The sequence below is a fragment of the Emys orbicularis genome, chromosome 8 (assembly GCF_028017835.1).
Source record: "Emys orbicularis isolate rEmyOrb1 chromosome 8, rEmyOrb1.hap1, whole genome shotgun sequence".
NCBI lineage: Eukaryota > Metazoa > Chordata > Testudines > Emydidae > Emys > Emys orbicularis.
The window spans coordinates 84,828,865-84,847,263 of NC_088690.1; the positions used below are offsets into that span (position 1 = coordinate 84,828,865).

The 18,399-nt window shown below is 45.1% G+C and overlaps 1 protein-coding gene across 12 annotated transcripts in view; it reads right to left on the bottom strand.

Moving 5' to 3' along the window:
• The window catches only part of TENM2 (teneurin transmembrane protein 2), an 812,220-nt gene that overhangs the window by 60,762 nt on the left and 733,059 nt on the right, over positions 1 to 18,399 (bottom strand). The window lies entirely within an intron of this gene.

Here is an 18,399-nt window from a genome sequence, read left to right on the forward strand (position 1 = left end):
CAGTTCCTACTCTGCCACGAATCACGTGAGGATCCAAAGAATGGGGGAAAGAGGTTGGGTTTTGAATACCTATAGGGACCACACATTTTGAAGAACTCCAGTTACTATTAGGTAAGTAACTTCCCTTTCTTCTTCCAGTGCTGGTCCCTATGGGTGTTCACTATGGGCAATTCCAAAGCAGTTCATATTTAAGAGCAGGATTTGAGAAGAAATCTGGCACCACAGTTGGCAGCACTGCTGAACCAAAGTGTATGGGGAGATTTCAGCAAACCAGTAAAGTGCCTGAAACCACTATTGCTTATTGCTAAAAGCAGCCAAGTCAGCAGGCAGTAAATTGGCCATGCAGCAGCCTCAGCTTAACCAAGGGAGGAGGGAAGGGGGTTTTGGGTGACACAGAAAGGGCAGCTTGACCCCGCGTCCTTCCTGATAAGAATTGTGTTGAAGTTGCTAATACATGCATTTTAAAAGCGCAGGATGTGCCCTCAGGAATGTCTATTAGGGCCGCAAGGCTGCAAACTCTGGGAAAAACCCACACCTGGTTAATCAATAATCAGAAGGAAACCTCTTGCTTGACCACTGAAACTGCTTGCTTAACAAGTTTTCTTTAAGGGACATGTCATTGTATTACTAATGTATAAATAAGGGGGAAAAGTTTGAGGTAGTTGGACTCTTCTGGACTCTCCCTCTGGATATATCTTGCAGTCCCCACCAGCAGATGGAAGTTTGGCCAATGGAAGCCTATCGCCGTGTCACTTGAGAGCCACACTCAGCTTCAGTAATTATCGAGGGTTGAGGGTGTTTTACTAACCTGTTGCGGACGTGTGTAACTGCTTGAGACTAAGTAAAGTTTAGCTTTAAGTGAAAGCACTCTTGTGTTGTCCTGTTTGTGCCAGCCATCTATTGGTTGGATGGCTGTGTCTCCCCTGTTTCATTTCCTGACACCACCTCGCACAGAGTAAAAGTTACCAAAAGCTTTGGATTGAAAGGACGCCGGGTAACAAAAGAATGCATCATCTGCTAATTTTTCAGTCAGTGCACAGTGCCTGGTTAATGTTTGGACTGAACTCCAAGTAGCTGCTCTGCAGATTTCATAAAGAAGGACACCTTGCAGTGATGCCATGAGGCAGCTTGCGCTCTAGTTGAGTGAGATTTGATGCCACACAGAGGAGTTTCTGCAAGCTGATAACCTAGGAGGATTCAGCCCAAGACCCACTTCGAGAGTCTCCGAGAAGAGATGGCATCACCCTTCAGTCTCTCAGCAAATAAAATGAACAGCTGAGGAGGTCTTTGAACTGGTTTTGTCTGATCCAAGTCAAAAGCAAGGGCCCTTCGAACATCTACAGAGAGTAATCTCCTGCCATCTCTAGTGTTGTGAGGTTTCAGGGTGTATAAATAGTTTGATTCAAATGGAAGTCTGATGGGACCTTGAGACTTAGGATGTAGTCTCTGTGACAGCAGATCTACCTTGAGGGCACAAAATTCACCTACCCTCCTAGCTGAAGTAACTGCTGTCAAGAAGGTCACCTTCATCAATAAATACAGGAAAGAGCTGGAAGCCAAGGGTGGCCTCAGAAGTGCTGCTTGTTCTAAGTTCAGATTTCAGGAGATGTAGGTTGAGATACTGGAAGGAAAGTTCTGACAATGCCTATAAGGAATCAGGCTGTCACAGGGTGAGTGAAAACAAAATAGCTCTCTCTAGGAGGGTGAAGTGCATTGATAGTTATAAGATGCACTCTCTGTGAACTGCTCAAAATCCCAGGGTCTTTAGGGAGAGGAGATAGTTCAACAGGGATATTCTGACTCTTCTGGAGAGAGGTAATGTTTATGGCACCCCAGGATGTGGGAGAGGCCAGGTGCAGGTCCAGGGTGAACCAAAATTGGCCAGGCCACCATATGCTATTAGAATTACTGTGTTCTGGATCTTCTGGAGGCATTAGGGGGACAGGAGGGAAGGCATACAATAATGGTTCTGACCATGGATATAGGAAGGCATCCCCTCTGGAGTCCTGACCGTGGCTGGAGTGAGAGCATAAGCTCAGCATTTATTTTCTTGGGTGGCAAAAAGGATCCAGGATGAGAATCCTTGAAGAGTGGTCCTTGTTGAAATTCTTACTGAGCTTGTCTGCCAGGGAATTCATAACTCCTGCAATATGTACTGCTGAAAGGGTGATGTTGTGCTAGATGCACCAGTTCAATAGGTGGATCACATCCTGCATGGTGGTGGGGACCTTGCTCTTCCCTGCTTGTTTATATAGTAAACATCAGTCATGTCTGACCTGATCTGGATGTGAGTAGACTGAATGATGGGTAGGAAGCATCTGCATCCCTTGCTGACAGCCCGTAGCTCTAGCAGGTTGATATGTGTTGGGGTTTCTTTGAGACCTCTTCCATTTGGTTCTCCAAGAATTCAGTCCAACTCCAGTCTCATCACTCAGCTTCCTTCATTAGGCATACAATGAAGCTACACTGAGTCAATCAGATTCACACATGGGGGTGATTATAGGGTATACCACACATCTAAAGTTACACAGAAACCCCTCTTCCTTTATACACATTTACACATCACATTGACTATCCATTGTACCACATGTTTTTGTGGTTGGCTTAGTTACTTTGTAGAAACCAATCCCTGTATAGCATGCTCTGTCAATGCACTGTCCATGTACGATTTTTCTCTCTATCTCATCTTTACATTCCTGACTTATCTGATCTACTGTTCTCTTGTCCATTGTAAACGGTTTCCTGGGTGTTCCCCCTGACCTTAATTAGCACAGACATTCTGTTTTCAGCCTGCTGATCTATTTACCTCCCTGTTCTTGACTCCCACAAAATGAGGCCTCCCCTTATGTCCAATTACTCATGTCAAGCCATGCCTACAATATGGAGTGTGGACTCCTGCGGGATCCACAAGCCTTGGGCTATGTGATCATCCAGATGTGCTCCCCAACCCAGAAAAGATGTGTTGGCAATGAGTGTGAGGGCTGCGGTGGATTTGGGCCTTGAGGTCCCTCAAGGCTAGAAACCTGTACAGTGGTAAGTATGTTTTGGCCATGGTTGAGTCCAGGGCTGCTCCAATAAATTCTATAGTCCATGTAGGTGTTATAGCAGGCTTTCCTGGATTGACTTGGAGTCGCCAGAACTGGCCCAGATCTAGTAGAGTGGTCACTGCTATCTGTACTTCTTGATGGGACCGGCCCTTGTGCAGCCAGTCATTGAGGTAGGGAAATATGTGACAGCCAAGCTTGCAGAATTGGGCTGCCACCATTGCTATGAATTTTTGAAAATACCCCAACCCCAGGGCCTGTTGATAGCCCAAAGGCGAGTATCTAGTACTGGAAGTGGTCTGTGCTCACTGTAAAGGGCAGAAATCTACCTTGGGCCAAGTGTATATTGATGTGGGAAATGTACATCTTTCAGATCGAGAGCCACAAACCAGTTGTTCATTCAGTGATGGGATTATGACAGCCAGTGTAACCATTCTGAATCTTGTGTGACAAATAAGACATTCAATTATGAGAAGTCTAGGATTGGCCTCCAACCCCCACCCCCCGTCTTCTTCTGAAGTAGGAAGTAGCTGGTGTAAAATCCCTTCCCTCTGTATTCAGGAAGTACAGACTATATGGCTCCTAGCTGGATCAAGGAGTTCACTTCCAGTATGAGAATCCTCTTGTGAGAGGGGTCTCTGAAGGAGGATTGCGGGGAGGGGGTGTGTGCATTGGGAGGTGGCGTGGTCAGGAACTCAATGGAATAGTCAGTAGAAATAATGTCCAAGATCCATTTGTCCAAGGTTAAGGTCTTCCATCATAGAAGGAAATGGGCTAGGGACTGCCAAACAGGGGTGAAGGTGGTGACAGAACAACTGGTTGGCTCTTGATCCAACAAAATGCCTTTTTAGAAGGCTGAGGAGTCCGGAGGGAAGATGGTGGGAGTGTTCCAGAGAATATTTAATGAACATGCATTGGTTGTTGAACTTCAGCATCCACCACCTGTCCATTAAACTCTGTCTGGAACACTCCGACACCAGCATCAACTTCCTGGACACCACAATCAACTTCAACCATGGTACCCTACAGACAACTATATACAAGAAACCCTCAGACCACCACACCTACCTTCATGGGTCCTACACATGCTTATCATAGCACGTGGCGTACCCTCATCCAGTGCACTAAATGCCCCAATAGCAACTATGTGGGGGAAACCAGACAATCACTACACTCTCAAATGAACTCACACAGGAAAATGATAAGACAAAAATATCACAACACCTATTGGTGAACTCTTTTCACAAAGCAATCATTCTAAGAGTTCACCCAAGCCAGGGTTTGGTGACCTTCAGAGTAAAGTCCCAGGAGGATTTCTTCAGTTAGGGTGTTTTGCTAAATATTTCTAAAAAAGGTTAGGGAGAGAAGGATGCCGTTACTAAGAGTCCTGAAGGCAGAAGTCTCTTTGAGAACTGTAAGGGAAAATTATGTAGTTTGTAATAATTTGTGAAGCATCAATATGCCAAAGTGAATGGGGCTATTATAATGAGAGATGGAAAAGACCTGTCAGATTATCAAAAAACATGTCCTTTTCCCTGGCAATGCAGGATTATTTCCTACAGTATATTTTTCTGGCGTAAGTCCCATGGAATAGTGTGACTCTCTCCCCAGGGAGACTAGTCCACAGACTTATACTTCTCACTTTCAAGAAGTTTTACCTTCAGATTCAGCCTAAATGTTCACTTTCATAACAAGAACCTGTTACTACTAATTATATACGCATGAATCGTGCTAAATAATTCCTCACCATCCTTGATGTTAATACATGTCAAACTTTTACAGACTGACATTTCCCTCATTAGCTGGTGGTTAACCAAGCTGAAGAAATGTTTGTATACAATTACATGGATTTATATGATTCCATTTTAAGCCCTGACAAAGGCCTGCTATGGGCAAGTCAGAATGCTCTGAGAACTGTAAACCTAACTCAGAGGACAGGCTATATTTCAGAAGAGTATAAGCCATAACCTATGGTAAGGAGCAGTATGGCCCCAAGAAGAGCCCCTCCAGGTGCAATGTTTCTTGGAGTGCAGGAAAAGCTCCCCCAGCAAGCGGTTAGCTCTGCTGGTCAGTGTGTAGCAGGTGGGGCCACTGAGCTACACCTTCTTTGCCTACTTTGAGGATTTTAGTTCTGATGATGGCAATAGATTCACACGGTTCATGCACTCAGATGTCTATTATTGTGACAAGGAGCAAAAGGTGGAGGGAGGAAGAGAAGGCTGGGGAGGTACTACCTGAATACTTTTTAACTTGTGCCCTCTAACTTAATCATGCTTCTGACCCAACTATGTCCACAGCACCTGGGTCATGTCTGAGAACCCTGGAAGACATGTTGAGCTCTCACCCCGAAATTAACACTCCAAACCCACACCCTCTTGGAGCACAGGAGACCCAGAGAGCTCATAAACTTGGCTATAACCAAAGCCAATCTTTAAAAAAAAACATGTGCACTCAACTGCAACTTGTGCCTGGACACCCAAGGGGTACTGTACCTGTGCAAGCTTTGGCACCTGTAGGCATTAATTTCCCTGCGTTGGTTTCCCCCATCACTTGCATGAGTATAATATTACATAGTTATCTACCCCACAGGGCTATTGTGAGGATCAGTTAGTTAATGTTTAGAAAGATGCTTTGAAGATGCCACATGCCCGAGTCACTTTATTAAGTTTAAACACACACACACAAATGCGCACACACAGATTCACTGGCTCTTGCTAAACTTTTTTAAAAGCCAGCTTTGACAGAGATGCCACACTGAAGTTTATTAAAAGTTTGCACAATATTTCTCCCCCAAAACTATCAATAACAGATTTCAAGTATTCAGTACATCAGATAGTCTAAAGATGACTATGTACGCTATGTCCACTGTATTGACTCTGGGGAGTCTTTCTGTTCCCAGAGTATTGTGGGTATTTGTATTGAGAACCTCATAAAATCTTTTGTCTGTGCTGAATTAGAGACCCCTGCTGAGGCAATGCTTGTTGAGGCAAGCTAAATTACATGATTTGCTTTTGTGCTGTGAAATACTTGTATTATCTTAAATGTCACGAGCCTGATGCAGTATCAAATCACAGGATTCATAGTTCTCTAAAAGCAAAGCTTGTCCAAATGCTTATTTCAGCAGGGCAAGTTTCTTTCTTTCTTTCTTTCTTTAATTTCAGAAATGACGTTTTCTAAGCAAACTCAAATACACAACCTTTCAATAGGTCAAATACATTGCCCAGAACATTGTATTGTTCCAGAAATTCATTTCATCCTTGAACTGAAGAAAACCTCACACTGGAGCAGATAACTCACTTTCTCTTGTTCACTATCTTTAGTCTATTGTGCCAAGCAGAATTAGCACTGACTGCGTTTCATAGTGAGTGTTACAGCTGTACAGTAACATATCGAAGGACAAAATATGCCTTATGAGAAGTGCACAACTCTCTGCGAAGCCCACTGGAATGGTGTATGCATGTATCCAGGGGCAGAAGTTCGCCCTGAGTCACTAAACTAGAACTACCCTGGAAAGGGATTTATAAAAGAAAAGTAGAAGAAAAAACTCCTGGTTTGTCCAGCAAACAGTGTGGATTCAATTCTATTCTATTCCACTTAACATTTATACTCCATCTGTTGTGATTTGGGGTTTTTTTCCCCAATGCCTTTGGAGAATTAAGCTTTTGGATGAAGTGTGTTCTGTGAGGAAATATAACCAGTGGTAGGGGACAGTCAGTTTTGGGGTTTACCTGATTACTCCTATTCTCTGCACCCTTATTCCAATCCAAAGCAAATTTAGAACAAACGTCTAGTGGATGCAGAAGCTCAGTTTGTAAAGAAGGCAGCAGAAGGCAACAAGTTGGGGTGATTCCCTCATTTGGAACCAGCCGGTCAGAGACAGAATCTAGCCACCTCTGACGCTTTATGTAAGCCCCTCTTCTCACTCCTATAATATTTTGCTTTGGATTTGATTCATTGACTTTATTTTGTCCATTTTGTTTTTCCTCTCTGCAATGGCAGCGGTTAAGTACCTTGGCAGTAAGAGCTATAAAAAGGAGTAAAATAAATATAAAAGGATATAGAAAGTTAAGGGTTAAAATATGGCTCCAAGAGACAGCCAAATATTGGAGGCATAGCCTAGAACGTAGCACGTAAGTTGTGGTTGAGGGAACTGTTATGCTGGCATAATGCCCCTAGGAGGCTGGGGATGGTGGTGGAAATGGGAGCCCACTGTAAAGCAGCACTTTCTACAGCTGTGGACCATGTTTAGTATGCTCTCCTTAGCATTCCTCTCCCCTGGTGAGAGGTGATCCCCCTTGCTAGAAATGGAGTATAGCTAGCAGTGCTAGATACCCTTCCACCCAGCGCCAAGTGCAGGGAATACAAGCATTGTGGCCGCTTCTTGCATGGGTGCAGAGGAGGAAAGGCGCTACCTCTATTCTCACCCATCTTGCTCACCCACTCAGGGCAACCACAATTTGGCATCACAGAAGAAAAGCTCTGGCGGGCTTAGACATACAAAGCAGTGTTAGACGTCTGCAAGCAATACGACAAAAAAGAAGACTAAAGGCAAGAATGCAGATCCAGGTAGGAGCAGTTTAGGGGAAGGGGAGAGAAGAGAAGATCTTGGGGAGAGCAGCCCTGGGAAGGAGAGAACCTCTGGAAAAAGTAAGAGCTGATTTTGGCTCAGACTGGGAGAGAGTTCTCACTTACAAGGCTGTGTGATACCAAAGATTTTGGAGTTTAGTGGACAGTCAGCAATCATGATGGGCCTCAAAGCTAACTTGACCCTCATTGCTCCACTGACCCCTGCCAACTGCACTGGGACACTTGCAGACTACAGAGAGCAGAGCACAATGAAAACATATCCATTTTCTCACCCAGGCATTAGTGGATATTTAATATTTGAGAGCACTTTTCATACAACATTTGCTATTTATTTGTTCAGCATTTTATGGGCACCAAATAATAATCATAATAAAAAAAAATCCCAACAAACCCAGAAACAACAAACCAGCACAGAAGTGACTGAAACAACACGGAGGCTAAAGAGCTGTTACAGTATTTTGTACTTACACAAGGTTTTGAATTTTACAACACTTTACAAACATTAGCAAAATAATCCTCACTGTCTTCCTGTACATACACATTATTATCCTCCTCTTACAAACAGGGAAACTATGCTAAGGCCAGCACTTTCAAACTTGGGTGCCTAAATCCTCAGGAGTTCATATAATGCCTGGAGTTTACAAGGAGTAAAATCAAAAATGTGAATGGTCTCTGGAGAGTTTGGGAAGTACCACAAAGCAAAAGAAGACAGACAAGAATGCTCTGCTAGCTGTTGCAACACCGTGCTTTAGAGTCCCTGGGAGCAAGCCTCCCAGTCTGGGTCGACAGAGTTGGGCTAGCAGGGCTTGCGCTAGTGCTCTAAAAACAGCTGTGCAGACAGCACTTTGAAGTTGCAGCTCGGGCTGGAGCTTGGGCTCTGAAGCCAATGGAGCAGGGTGGGGCCTGAACTACAACTTCAAAGTAGTATGAATGTCTACACAGCTATTTTTAGAGCACTAGCATGAGCTCTGCTTCCCCAAGTCTGTCAATATGGGCTTGAGCTTCCTCCAAAATGTTGTGTTGACATATCCAAAGCAAGTCAGCAGCAAGGCTGGGAACAGAAACCAGAAGTCCTGACTCCCAGTCCCCCGATATAACCACTAAACAATGCTCAATGCTGCTTCCATGCAAGTCCCAGGAAAGCACTCAGTGACTGTTTTGTGGGCTTGGACTAATTCCTGCAGAAAATTGGTGCCAAAAAACAAAAATTAATTTTGGCAGAATGATGGACAAATTTTCCACTTCACTCATGGCCTCTGCACCACTTGAGTCCCCTAAAACAAAGGTTAATTTCACCCAGCATGAATAAATGTAGAAACATACACAGAAAATAATTTTGTCTCGATATTTGAAATGCCAGATTCTAGGATGAAAATGGGCACTGTTTTCTACTAATGGTTTCACTACTTGTTTCAGAGAATGCCTTATTGTGGAAAGTCTTGATCTAGAAAATGAGAGGAGGTTGTAGCATTTTGTGGTAAGGGTAATGCATATCAAGAAAGTTAACAACACTTCACCTGCCTGCATTTTGACAAGGCTACCTTAGCTTGTCTTATATTGGGAACTACACCTCTAACCCGATATAATGTGACCCGATATAACACGAATTCGGATATAATGCGGTAAAGCAGTGCTCTGGGGGGGGGGGGAGGGGGCGGGGCTGCGCGCTCCGGTGGATCAAAGCAAGTTCGATATAACACAGTAAGATTTTTTGGCTCCCGAGGACAGCGTTATATCGGGGTAGAGGGGTAGTTGCTTTGGAGAAAGAGGGTGAGTTTTGCCTTCCACTACACTGACAATTTTGCTTCTAGGTCAGGGATCGGCAACCTTTGGCACGAGGCCTGCCAGGGTAAGCCCCCGGCGGGCTGGGCCGGTTTGTTTACCTGCCGCGTCCGCAGGTTCGGCCGATTGTGGCTCCCACTGGTCCGCACCGCTTCCTGCAGCCCCCATTGGCCAGGAGTGGCAAACCGCGGCCAGTGGGAGCCGCGATCAGCCGAACCTGCGGATGTGGCAGGTAAACAAACTGGCCTGGCCCGCCAGGGGGCTTACCCTGGTGGGCTGCGTGCCAAAGGTTGCTTACCGTGGCGGGCCGCGTGCCAAAGGTTGCCGATCCCTGTTCCAGGTGCTCTCTGGCAAGACATACACAGTTCATGTAGACTGTATTGATACACTATAACCACTTCAGAATTTAGAAGGATCCTAATTATCAGAAGTTTAAAAAATTGAAGAGGAAAGACACCATTGAATGGGCTCACATACATTCCAACTGCTCACAGAACAGAGGAAGTACAAAAGAAAAATTAATTTAAAAATAAATGTATGCTTCTGCTATCCCTGAAATTTTGTTTCTAATACCTAAACTTCTTACATATAATCTTGAATAACTATAATTCCCCCACAAAAGATGCTTAATAACTATTAAACTACTCGGGGCTTGATTAAGAAGAGGATTAGATTTAAAAGTGGCCACAATGAGTGTTTTAATGGACTTCAAACATCTTTTTTTTAAGATACCCCAAAGTACCACAATTTAAAAAGATTTAAAAAAGGGAGTTGGTCCCAGGAAAATCCTATCTGTTAACAGGCTTCTTCCTTTAAAAAAACAAAACAAAACCCTGCCTTTGAAACTTCTTTGACAAAGCTATCTGAGCATCACTGCAGATCTGAACAGGATCAGAGTAAACACCTGATTAAGCACATATCTGAACTTGATCCATGACTAGTCAGAATAAAAATAGAAATATTTCCCAATATTTCCCAATATTTCCTACACTTGGAGTCTGTAGGAAAGCACTTAGAGTCCTTGAAAAGAAATACTGCTGAGAGACTTAGACCCTCCCTGGATCCCTGCTGCACTTGTGTGATTAAGGGCCACAGAATTCCCATACTGATTGCAGGATATGGCAGTAAACCAGCAACAATCATGCACAACTCCCAATGAGACAAGGACCAATGTGCAACTTCTGGGAATAACACGCTTCACGGACAACTGAATTTAGTCTCAAAAAGTTTAGGGAAACATCAGGTATAATCTTTTGTAGTTTGATTTTTCTCCTTCTTGGAAAAAAATTAGAGCTCATATTATGACTTAAATAGATTATAAAACAAAGGGAAAAATTCTGGTCCCAATGGAGCCATTGGCAAAACTCCTACTGACATCAGTGAGATGTAGATTTGGCCCAACAACTTTAGATGTGACAAGGAAATCCAGCCTAGGTAAGGATGTGGACCTATCTAATAGCCATTCTACAGCAAGCCAGGTGCATTATAGTTTCATATCTTTCTCATGAGCAGCTGGCTATACCTAATTCTAGAAGTTAGACATAAGAAAACAAAATAAAAGGAACACATGTACTGAGAGAAATCATCAGGCATTGGACATAGAAGAAAAACCCACAGAAAAATCACTAAATAATCCTGTAGATTACACAAAATGTGTTATATTAAAAGCACCAAGCTTGCATGAGAAACATTTAATAGGCAGGGACAGGGCCGGATTAACCTTTTGTGGGCCCTGGCGCCAAACATATTTGTGGGCCCCCATGTAGTCGTTGTGGGCTCCGAGTGTGGGCCTGGTGTGGCAGTGCCATTGGTGCCATAGTATACCTGGTACTGAATCTCAGAGACATTTTTCATTTTGATCACACACCTCTGCATGACTATATGCATTGCCATACACAGTTCCCTCAGCCCCCAGTTTTTCTCATTAAGCTGTATATCCATGTGGGTTTACCAGTGTCCACAGTGAGCAGTAATTTCACAGTGATCAGGGGAAACTCCCCATAGATTTATCTCCTTCCTCATTCAGACCTTCTATAGCCATGTCTCCAGTACCACCCTATGTCACCAGTCACTGTACGGGGTTCTGGTCTCAGCTCAATAAAGTTTCACAGCCAGCAGATACCTGATCAATTCTGACAAATCCCTCCCTCAGCACTCATCCTGCCATTTGAGCAAGCCACTTGCAAACACCATTGCCCCAAAATGAGGACTTAGCCCCTGGGAACCTGAAGTCACCAGCCTTTCTCCCTCTGCTCCCATCTACATGCGAGTCTACTACTTGGTCACCACCACCTCTTCCCATGCTTGTTTCCCTTCTACCTTGGACGTGCTCCCTAGCCAGCTGGGGCTATTCTCCCCCTGCAAGCCTGATCTGCTTCCTCTTTCCCCTGCTCCTGACATTCCTTTCCTACAGGTGACCTCTGTTCCTTGAGGTTAACTCCAGTTTCTTTATCTGCTTCTAGCTTAATGGACCCCAGTAGTCAGAGAGCCACCTGTAGCTTCTCTGGCTATAGCCATGGGGCCAATTGCCAGAGGCCAGCCTTAGATAGCTGCAGCTACTAGTCAAGGAAGAGGTGGCAATTCCAAGGCTGAGCATGCTTGAACCTTGCAATGGCGGCACTAGGGTTTCTAAATCCTCAGCGCTGGCCCTAGGCAGCGGCAGACTCTGGAGTTAGGCGTGTCCCTCCTCTAGGCCATGGCTTTAAGTACCTGAGATGCCTAGCACCTGCAGCAGAGGCCACCAATTCCCACACACCCCTCAGCTAGCACATAGTCATGCAGAAAGTGCAGCCTGAATGATTTTGGAGGCTGGAGTGTCAGGAGGTTCCCATCCCTGAGCAGCAGCTCTGCAACAAGCTCACATGGCCCCCCTCCACTGTGGGACCAGGACTCTGTGAAGACAGTGGAGTTACCCTGTGTATAACCAGTTCTGTCCAAAGCCTGTTGAAGTAAGTGGGAGTCTTTTAATTGTCTTTAATGGGCTGTGTATAGAATCAAAGGACCCCATTCTAGACTCTAGGAGCAAAGTGCATTCTATGCTGCACTGGTTTACTATTGTAACAGGAAGGTCTCACATTACCTAGTGAATAAGCAACACCTACAGCACCTAACTTTTTCTGAGAGGCCTTCTGCCCAATTACTAAATGTAAACCTGCTTAGCTTACCAGAGCTGAAAATATCAGGTACTATGGTTACAAAAGCAAGGCACTTCTGAATTCAGTAGGAATTTTGGATGTGCACAGAACACAGACAGGACTGGTTCCCGCATGGTTACAGAACTGCAGTCAAGTGGAACAATTTTCAGCTTGTGTGATTGGAGGATATCTGATCCATATTATAAGACTGTCCTACATAAATGAGGAAAAGTTGAGGTGCCTTTGTTATACTTTTCTTCCACTCTTCATTTCTGTGGGGAATTTGCCAATGCAATATCACTGTCTTCTTTTTAAACAATGGGTGTTGAAAATAGCAATTCCAGTCCTAGTTAGCACTGGGAAGACCCCAGCATGTGTTGCTCAATTTTATCCTACTTTTTCTACAGCAAAGTACAGTGGATCAGTATATTTGATTTGGGAGAAATGAAGTAAGAGCTGCCCAAATTGAGCTTGAGCACTCCTGAATTTTGAGGGTCTTCAAATCTGGAAGGCAGATGCTAGATTCCCTTTCTGAATATTGGATAAATCTGGAAAGGAAAAGTCAATTTCTGCTTCCATGGCTCAGAAGTGGACATCCTCCTGCATGCCTGGTACTGTACCTAAAGTTGCCCAGGTCCTCTAGTAGAGCCTCTCCTGCCTTACTTTTCATTTTAACTTCTCCTGGTGGGGTCCACATGCCTCCCTTGCTAGGCTTCAGATACAGAGGTGCACTGTCCATTCATTCTACCCAGTTCCTTCTTTGGGGGCTGCCAGGCGAGGTCACATCAGCATCCCTAATCCAGTCTGGGGAAGTCTTCTGAGGATGATATCTGGGCCAAAGCTTTCTACTGCTTGGGCATACTTGTTCCCCATTCACACTGCCACCCCCTTCTAGCAGCCTGTTCTTCATTCACAGCAAGCTGCAGCGCATGGGGTCTCAGCTTCCCCACTCTTTCCCCCTCACTTTCCTGCTGATAGAGGCCAAGGGAATGCCGGGAAAATTCCCTGCTCCAGGACAGGGCTGGCTCTCTAGGCAGGGAGCTGGCCAAGAAACTACAGCTCCCAGGGCCCCCTGGGTTCTTAGCTCCCATGCGTGACCCCAGTGCTCCGAGGCTCCACTTCTGCAGCGCTGCGAGAGGGGAGGAAGTGAGTGTTATGGGCCCCCTTCTGAGCTTGGGCCCGGCGCTTTGGCGCCATGGTAAATCCAGTACTGGGCAAGAACTCAGATTGGTGTGATCACATTTTTAAAAGTTGAAGGATGATCAGGAGCGAGACTACTTTAAACTTGTAGTCACATTGAGTTGAGAGTACAGGATAGTAAAAAAGTTGTGGGAGCTCGCATATAGGCCTTATAAATAAACAGCTAGATGGATAGATAGATGAATGGGTGCATGTGTGTGAAGTAGGGTTACCATACGTCCAGGTTTCCCCGGACATGTCCAGCTTTTGGGTCTTTAAATAGCCGTCCGGGGGAAATTTGTAAAAAGCTAAAAATGTCTGGGATTTCCCCCCGGACGGCTATTTAAAGACCCAAAAGCGGCTGACAGGGCAGCCGCGCCGGATTGAGCCGATCACTTGGGGCCTCTCTGGCAGCAAAAGCTCCTCCCCCGCTTCCCCCCTCCCCTGCAGCTTCAGCACGCCGGCAGCACTGCGCGGGGCATAGGCACCGACTTTAGCCGGCGCCGGTGGGTGCTCGCACCCCCCCACTCCCGGCTCCGCCCCTTCCCAGCCCCCATTCCAACCCCTTCCCCAAATCCCAGGCCCCGCCTCCTCCCCCGGGCATGCCGCTTTTCCCCTCCACCCTCTCCCTCCCAGACTTTTGCGCGGCAAGCCTGGGAGGGGGGAGAAGCAGAGCGCTCAGGGGAGGTGGTAGAGCGGAGGTGAGCTGGGGCAGGAGGGAGCGGGGAGGGCTGCCCGCAGCAGGTAACCCGGGGGGGGGCGCAGGGGAACCGTTCCCCGCCCCAGCTCACTTCCGCTCCGCCTCTGCCTTGAGCGCACAGCCGCGCCGCTCCGCTTCTCGCCCCGTCCCTCCCAGGCTTGCCGCACGAACAGCTGATTCAAGGCAAGCCGGGGGGGAGGGGCGGAGAAGCGGGGTGGCTGCGCGCTCAGGGGAGCAGGCAGAGATGGAGCGGAGGTGAGCTGGGGTGGGGCGGGGCAGGGAGCGCGGCGAGTCAAGGGACAGGGAGCAGGGGGAGTTGATGGGTCAGGGGTTCTGGGGGGGCCTGTCAGGGGGCAGGGGTGTGGAGAGGGATTGGGGCAATCAGGGGAAAGGAAGGGTTAGATGGGTTCGGGGGGGGGCAGTCAGGGGACAGGCAGTGGTTGGATAGGCGTGGGAGTCCTGGGGATCTGGCGGGGGTGGGGGTGTGGATAGGAGTCAGAACAGTCAGGGGACAGGTAGGGAGTGGGGTCCTAGGGGGGCAGTTAGGGTGGGGGGGTCTCAGGAGGGGGCAGTCGGGGACAAATATAAGGGAGGCTTAGATAGGGGGTGGGGTCCCGGGGGAGGTTAGGGGCAGGGGTCCCAGGAGGGGGCGATCAGGGGACAAGGAGCGGGGGGGGGTTGGATGGGTTGGGGGTTCTGTGGGAGGCAGTCAGGGGGCGGGACGTGGGAGGGAGTGGCTAGGGGGAGGGGCTACCCCCCCCAAGGAGTCCTCTTTTTTGAAAGTTCAAATATGGTAACCCTAGTATGAAGGAGGCTTAGTGATCGGATGATGAGCATTGTATAACAACACAGATAGAAGTGGATAAGTGGATGGATTCTGAATGGATGGATGGATCTCCTCAAGTCTTTGTAGGAAAAAATCCTCTAGAATTTAATAAGGATGAACCCAATAGAGAGCAAGAATGATCTATTGGTTAAGGCACTGGACTGGGACTCAGGAGATCTACGTTCAATTCCTGGCTCTGCTATCAACTCCCTAGGTGACCTTGGACAGGTCATGTAGTGCAGATTTTCAAAAATACTCAGCTAGCCTTTCCAAAGTGCTCAGTACTTGCAGTCAGGACCAGATTTCCCAAAGAATCCAGTTAGGCACTAAATGAAACAGCCAGAATTTCAAAACTGCACAGTAGCCAGCACCCACGGTGCTGAGCAATTTTGAAAATCTAGCTAAATTCTTTGGAAAATTCTGGCCCCAGTTGCGGGTGCTGAGTCCTTCTGATAATTATAATCTCAATCTTTCTAGCCCTCTGTTCCCCATCTGTAAAATGGGGATACTATTGCTTTTTCCCACCCTCTGTATTTCTTGCCTATATGGACTATAATCTCTTTGTGACAGGGATTGACTCTTGCTGTCTCAGTGCCTAGTGCAACAGTGCCTGGATCTTGGCTGGAACTTTTACAACATTACTGCAACATATAAATTATAATAAAAATAATAATAATAGACTTCTACAGAAATGTAATATGGTTCTATAGAGATTATTCTACATACAAACAGAATGTAATAGACTTATATCCTTATACATTTAACTATCCTATAAAATTCTATATAAGGGAAATAATTATTACATTCTACAAGATGGTAAAAAAAACACATAGAAAGGTTATAATTTTAAAATCTATTCTATAGGATTTTTCTATACAGGCTAGATCGTGTTTGAGAACACAAAAGCAGATCCTTCCTTTTTAAACAACACTTTGCACATTTCCATCAGCTAACAGTAGATGACATAGAGCATTTATAATCAATTACAACTGGAGACACATGGAACAGATGAAGAAAATACGATGCTAGAAAATATTTGTATAGATTGAGTGTGCATGGGAGTGTTCAGAGGCCAGATGGTCTGCAAGTCTCATACATTTCCCACATGTAGAGGCAGTCTGCACCCTTTCCCCTTTGGCTATGATTAAGATGAACTAACAATCACACTTCTTGCAAGTGATGATTAATATTATATTCCTGTCATTTCACATATGCATTTTATATATTCTTTGACTTTAATGGGCTAGTATTTGCTCTCTGTGAGCAAAGTCTTTGAGGCTTGTAATTCTTAAATTGGGGTGATCAGTTGAATGGTCTCACAAGAGACCAAGGATTTCCTCCCCCGCCTGCATGTCTGTTTTACATGTGTAATATACCCTAGGTTAAACAAGTAAATAAACAAAGACAATGAAATCATTCTCCCTACTCATTTTTTAAAATCTCTTATTCCATTATTATTATCATTGCTTTCAAAAATCACTTTTGGTTTCGGGGAGAATTTCTAATTTTGCATTGATAGTTATCAATGTTGGCATAAAAACTAGTTCATTTTAAATTTTATTATGTTAAGTCACACAGTAGTATTACATAAGGTGGGTATTTTTATCTGTATGGTCATATGGCAAGAGCTATTTACTAGAGATAGCCCTGAACTGCGAAGTTTTGCAGTGTTCAGATCCATAAGGTTGATTTGGTCCTTACAGAGTAAGGTAACAGCTGCCAAGTTGAGATTCAGATCCCAGTTTTTACAACAACATTTGAGGGTGTTCATATCTGGGTATGTGAGTGCAGAATTTGGCTCTACTGGCTAGGATTTCAAAAGAGGTCTTCACATTGTGGGTTAAGTGATTTTGAAAATCTTTCCCCAGCACTGAGCACGTGGAAATCTGACCCTGAGCTCTTCAGAAGATCTGGAACTAAGGGATTATAAATGCTGTTCAGTGTTTGGTTAACATTACTGAACTAACCCCCCCCTTTTTGGATTTGGGGGTTTAAAACAATTTCTTTAAGCCTTAAATATTATATAAGAATAGGACACTCATCTTAAAAGCAATTTCATTGCTGAAGCAATCATCCAAAGAATAAAGAGTCTCCCTGAAGTTTTGGGAAATACCACAACCAAAACATGCTCTGCAGCTACTGCTCCAGAAGAAATACTTCATCAGTACACAACAGATGTGCTCTTTAAAATAAATGAGGTCCAACCAAAAGTAGTAGACTGAAGAAAAGAAGCTACATGAAATATTTGGTTTTGATGAATGTCGGAAGAAAAGGAGAGAGCTGAAAAGCTTCTATGGCTGGCAATCAAAAGAAGTGTAGGGAACAAGATGAGAAAGTTACTTCAGGAAAAACAAGACAGTTTCTGAGGATCCTTGTTTATTTAGCCTACCTGCTGCACCACAAATCTCAGCATTTTACAGATGTTAGAGGTCTTTTCTCCCCTTTCCCATGGATGACTCAATGTATTTGTCAGGAGACTAGACCTCCACATTGTACAGCTTTTAGGAACGTCTCTGCTCTAAATTCTATAAGATGTACAATGAAAGTTTCTACAATGAAAGTTTCCAGAAAACAAGATGTACTGCAGCCCTCCTTGAAAACCATGTTGGACCAAATCCTGAAGTCCATAATCATAATTTACTTAATGTTAGTTTGCCTGGGTAAGGACAGAGTGAAAACTGAATCAAGACCTCCGGATGTAGATACAGATAGGTTTGTTCAGCACAACTGATCCAGTCCTTTACAGCTCTGCATGTGGGCAGTGAAATATGACACAGTGAGCTATGACGACTTATGTGGTTTTTGCATATGAGGACATGACCTTGGCTTCTGGTACAAAGGTGAATCAATGTTGCTAAATATCCTGATAAATCAGCTATTACACTTCTGCACATATGCATAGTAAGTGATTTTACAATTCACCAGGTGGCATGAGCTTGCATATCTGAGGGCAGGATTGAGTTCTAAGATTCTAGGCCATATTCATCACTGATGTAAACTCCACTGTCTGCGATGGGGTTTATATCAAGGCGGAATCTGGTTCTCTGTCTTCAAAAGGCGGCCTTTCAGGTCACACCATCTTTCCACAAGGACACAGCTTTCTCCATCTCATTTGTTTCAAAGGAAATGTAACAACAATATTGACAA